The sequence below is a fragment of the Canis lupus genome, chromosome 1 (genome assembly GCF_011100685.1).
Source record: "Canis lupus familiaris isolate Mischka breed German Shepherd chromosome 1, alternate assembly UU_Cfam_GSD_1.0, whole genome shotgun sequence".
Taxonomy (NCBI): domain Eukaryota; kingdom Metazoa; phylum Chordata; class Mammalia; order Carnivora; family Canidae; genus Canis; species Canis lupus.
This window is the reverse complement of record NC_049222.1, coordinates 34413657-34419656: the sequence shown is the minus strand read 5'-3', so window position 1 is coordinate 34419656 and position 6000 is coordinate 34413657.

Below are 6000 nucleotides of genomic sequence, written 5' to 3'. Positions count from 1 at the left end.
AGGACAAAATTACTTTTTTTTTCCCTTAATAAAAATGTCTTTCCATACCTCATACCTTTTCTTAACCAAAACATATCCTACTTTCCCTGCATACGAGTTGTTCCTTTTATGATTTCTAGTAGCCTTAATAACACATGTTAATTAGAATTCCTTACCCTTAAAAATCCCGGTTTCTAGTTGAAATCCCCAAACTGAAAAGCAATTGTAAACTGTCTGTTATACCAGTATTCTTTACATTGGCAAATTTATGAATACATTTCATAATTTCTAGAAACATACATTTCCTTCCAGTACAGCTTTTTAGTGTGGCACAGATTGTGTTTATGAACAGACCCAAATATTAATTCACTTTCTCTATAATAAGAGGTCAAAAGTAAGTAAATTTAGACTTAATTGTTGAGCAATTAGTGTTTTTATATTTAATCTTATTTGGGACATGCAAGGAATTATCACTACTTCACTTAATTTAGCAAAATTCTGAAGTTTCAAGTTGCCATTGAGATTTTGGAAACTATTTTGAAATAGATGTAACATAGCTTACAATTATAGATGAAAAGTTTACCTAGAAGCCTATTCTACTTATATCCATGTAAGCCATTTCCTTCCCAAAATGATGTTTAGATTACCAATGAAACTTGATTACATGGTAGCCAAAGTCAGCCATCATTTCAAGCTATTTTTCTTGACAGGATTTGTAAAAGAGAGAACATGAATTTATTTGACTAGTAAACACAGGTAGAATTAAAGTTGTTTATCTGCATTATATTTAATGTTCATAACTCTGAAGACATACCTATTTTAACTAAACCAAATATAAATTAGCTTGTATTTACCAAAGATTACCCAGATGATGTAAACTTGAAAAATATTTGGGTTAATTCCTATATTTCTGAGTTTTAGGAATACTTAATTCATAAACACCTACTTTTAAGCCAGTTAAATAGAGCTCTTTTACAAATTGGTAACACTATTTGGAGGCAAGGGGCAGGGGAAGCACATATGCCTAATATACATCCATAGACATTCTTTTTTTTTTTTTTTTAAGATTTTATCTATTTATTCATGAGAGAGAGAGAGAGAGGCAGAGACACAGGCAGAGGGAGAAGCAGGCTCCACGCAGGGAGCCTGATGCGGGACTCGAACCCGGGTCTCCAGGATCCTGCCCTGGGCTGAAGGCGGCGCTAAACCGCTGAGCCACCGGGGCTGCCCGATAGACATTCATAAACATGACAGGCACAGAGACGCTATAGCTTCCGTTTCAAAACAGCCACAAATCAGGTACAAAAATAAAAGACTCAGTAGTTTATAAATGACAATTGAGCCCAAATTGCCATATAAAACAAGTTAAGTTTATCTATGTGGAGGCCGAGAAAATTAAGGCCATTCCACCTTAAATTCAGCGTTAGCACAAGTACAGCCATCCAAGGCCCCTGTGAATAAGAGCTGAACTTTACTTCAGTTACTGGAGAAAAAACATCTTACAGCTTAACGCCCTAGAAAGCCCCATATTAGAATGAGAACAGAGCTTAATACCCTTGAAAGCCCCACATCAGAATGTAAACAGAACTTGAGAAATTCCTCCCCCCCTTCTGGAGGTCCCCTAGTTCAGCCCATAAAACTAAGCTGGCACCCACCTCGGGGTCCAAGTCCCTGCTCTGCTGTGTCGGGTATACTTGGACCCAAGCTCGAGCTTGTAAATAAACCCTCGTGTGTTTGCATCCGTGTGGGCTCCTTGGTGGTTTCTCGGATTCGGAATCTTGGGCACAACAATCTACTCCTATGGCTAAAGCATTTTACCAATATTTGTGGGGAAGACTTTCAAGATTTGTATTTGTCCTTGATTTGCAATCTTAAGAAAGCTGTGAACTAGATTTTGGACAAGAAAACTTTTATAGCATGGTGTGTGTGTGTGTGTGTGTGTGCCTGTGTGTATACAGAGAGAGAGAGAGAGAGAGAACAGTATAATTGACACATAACGTTACATTAATTGCCGGTATACAACATAGTGATTCAACAAGTTTATACCTTAAACCAGGTTCACCATAAGTGCAGCATTTAAGTGTAGCATTTTGTATTTTAAAAAGCCTCTCCCCTACCCCTCACCCTTCCCATTCCCCCAGGCCCCCACCCCCCACATTTTGCACTCCACCACCCCATCCTGCTTCTATTCTTTCAGTAGCAAGTGATTGTAAGCAGAGTTTTAGTTACCTTCTAAGATGTTTACATTTCAAAGATATGGTAAGATTTACATCTTCAAGGCATAGAGAAAGGATGCAAATTTTCTCCTAGAAGTTTGTTGTCTTTTGGATGGTTTCAGTAGTCCCAATAAAATGTAGTAGCACTGCTTTGTAGTTAGGTCTGGGCTCAAGATCATATGGGGACCTCTTCACAGAAAGGAAGAGAGGGTCTTTTGGGTCACTGTGGTTATGGACATGGTAAATCCATTGTACCATACCAATTTTGTGCAGCAGGAGATGGGCTTCATCTTAATATTTTCCATTCCTTTAGCAATGATCACTGTGATGGAGGAACTGGCACAGTACCAGGTAATATATAGCCAAGTGAGGAGAGGGAGGGCCCAGGTATGAATACTGGTGGCTCTAGCGGCCTTTGCTTTCCCATTTCCCTCTTCCTCCTCACTAGAAGCCTCAATGACCCCATCAGCTTTTCCCTGTAAGCTTCTCTATACCTAAATGGCAGGTTCATTCCTTGCGAAGTATGCTTCTAGCTCTACTCCTTTCAGAGAGAGCTCAGGATCTACAGTATCTCAGAGGAAACAAGGATATATGCCCCATAAACCCAGTTAAATCTTGAAGAAAATTATGGATTTTAGGGTTTTTAGAGATACTGGCCAATTGATTCATTTTGGCAGCTGTGACTAACAATTCAGAGCCTGTTCCAAACAAATGAGAAAACCCACATTGGTCAATTAGTTCTCCTCTCTTCTGCAGAGGCCTGTGATCTCTGTTACCACCTTTACCCTCTACTGTTGTTCTTTGCCCTCTCACCTGTTGGGATATTATGAGCCCAATCTCTGGTGTGATGTTGCTAAAAGACTAATGGATAAATGTAAATTCTTGAACATCTGGTACTAGAACCAGAGGAGGCATATCAGCTCTTTGATAAATGCAAAACCCCATGACTGCTTCCTGGGTGTTAGTGCCATGCACACCAGCATGCCCAGATGTTGGTATCATACTCCAGAGGCTTAGGGGCTTTTCCCAAAGACTCTATGCATATCTCACGGGTGGAGATGGACCCCAATCCTGGAGTGGTCTCTTAGGACACCCTTGAAAGGAAAACAGCCTTCAGTAATAACCACTGGGTAACTTTTACAAAATAAAGGATTGTTACTTACAGGACCTGGAAATTACATAGCATACCTGGGATCACACAGTGAGTTCAAGGGTAGAAAGAAAAAGAGGGAGAGTGAGTGTAAGCGTGGGGTTCACCTTTAACTGGGGTCAAGGGTGGGACCTAGGATTTCTCAATTTACTCTTTATTGGTGGATTTAAAATAAATATTTATATTTATATTTATAATCTATATTGTGGGAAGGTAGCCTGATTTTTTGTCTAGTCAAGAGGCTGTCCATGTGTTATTTAAGATAGCCATCCTTGAAGTGGAACCTGTTTGACATGAATGCTGCAAAATCAAAGCTTAAGTCAGATACTTGCATTACAAAACAGAGGAAAAAACTGTCAGTGCTTACAGGACAATGAGCCAACGTTACAAAATAGTAGAGAAGTAAAATGAAGTTGCACAATTGCTTAAGAAAAACTATTGTCAAAAATACAACTCTTCAGAATATGTAAGGAGATATAAAACCGTAATAAATATTTATTTAAAATTATTTTTTTATCAACATGTCACATACAAATATCACAGTTTAGCGGGCAGCTGGTATTTATTTTTGAAAGATTCTGGAATTCTATTCTATTCCTGAAAATCAGCTTTCAGGATTTCTTGTTCACTGCCTTTTAAAAATGGTAGAGTCTTATTATATCATAGCTCTTTTCAGCAATAATATGCAATATTCAGCAAAAGATATTTTGAAGAACTATTCATTGATCGTAAGAATGTAAGGACCAGTAATTGATTAGATATATGGATGAAAGACAGGAATATGAAAAAGACAACGCATCTTGGAATGATCAGGACAATGGAGATTTCAATGAGAACTAAGGAAGTTGGGGAGAAAAATTATATTGTGAATAATGGACTTAATCCTGATTACACTAAATTAGCAGCAATGTTAGGAAACTCAAGCAAAAGGGCTCAGAAGGCACACTCATGACCATGGAAAGACCATTTTTAATCTGTGACTTGCTGTTCCTTAAGGGTTGCTCTTATGGAGTACGTTGTGAATATTCTATTTATTTGAGTAACTAATGTCAATAGATATTTCTGAGCTAGCCACTAGGATATATATCTATATTTATCCATTTATTTGTTTGTTCATAAGGAAATACCCATATTAAACTAACTGGCTAACTTATTAGTTCTATCATATATTTTTCAATAGTAAATATAAATGAAGCCAGCTTTTTCAGTACTGCCTCAGGGAGCCAGCAAGTTTTCTACTATCCAATCTACAAATCTTGATTCAATAGGGATTGTATTAATATGAAATAGAAGATTTATTTGCTAAAAACCTCCATGGATTATGTAAACAGTATCTAACGGAAGGCCAGTAAGCAATGGCAGGCTGCCATACTCCCTGCTGAGGGTCGTTGATCTGATTTAACTATTATTAAGGAAGGAAACTAATGATCTGAGATAGGCCATTGCAAAGAATATTGGAGCTTTCAGAATTTTAAGAGAGTGGAATGTAAAAGTGTAGAAGAAATTGCATATAAGATGTTTGGGGATCCCTGTTCTCTAAACAGTGAGGGAAATGAGTAGCAAGGAGGTTTTAGGGTTAACCTTTCTTAAAAGGTAACTGTCAATGTATTTGTGTAAGGAGAGAAGAATGCCAAATCTGAAGACTAGAGGACATTTGATCTGGTGAAGAGGAAATTTAGATTAAATCTCAATATGAGAAGGTTGAGGTTTATATATGTTAAAATAAGAAAGTCTGAGTTGATGAACTTATGTTTGGCATTATGCTTAGGTGGGTCTAGGACTTGTAATTTGGAATTGACTCCTACTCATTCAAGAAACAACTGAAATACATGGAATTTAGCCTTGGCTATTCTAGAAAAATAAAAGTCTATTACTAATTTAAATATTTTAAACTACAGGAATCTAAACCTGTTTTATAGCTATGATGTAGAGTGGGGAACCCAATGATTAAGATCTCCATGTCTGAATGGAGGGAAGCCAATTTCTAGCAGAATACTGGACAATAGCACTGTATCATAGAAAACTACCTTCTAATTTCCTCTCTCTAAAACTAATTTGCTCAAAATAGCATAACTATTAACAGTGGGACCTAAACCCAGATGATCTGATTCTGAAACATCAATATCAATTTTGGATCTCTTGCTTGCACTTTGCTCTCATCTGTAGATCACATTGAAACAATGTGCATCTGAACTACTCTGCCATTGTTTGATCCTTTTTAAAGCAGAAACTTGAGGTGTTTAATATTGCCTTCATATATCAGTTTATGTTACTCAGATGAGCTATAGTTGTTCAAATTTGTAGCTTCAAATTCAATGATGTGTATCTTTCTTAAATTAATAATTTATCTTTTAATCTTCTTAGAAGGGATGCTAATCAGACAGATAAATAAGCCTTATTCCAAGTTCCCAAGGCCAAAAGAAAATTCGAGAATAACCTTAAAGGGAATATAGTGGAGAGGTGCTTGAGTGGCTCAGTCATTTAAGCATCTGACTCTTGATTTTGGCTCAGATCATGATCTCGGGGTCCTGGGATTGAGCCCCACATCAGTCTCTGGGCTCAGTGCAGAGTCTTCTTGTCCTACTACTCCTCTCCCCAGCTTTATGCACATGCTCTCTCTCTCTCTCTCTAACTCTAAAAAAAAATAATACAATC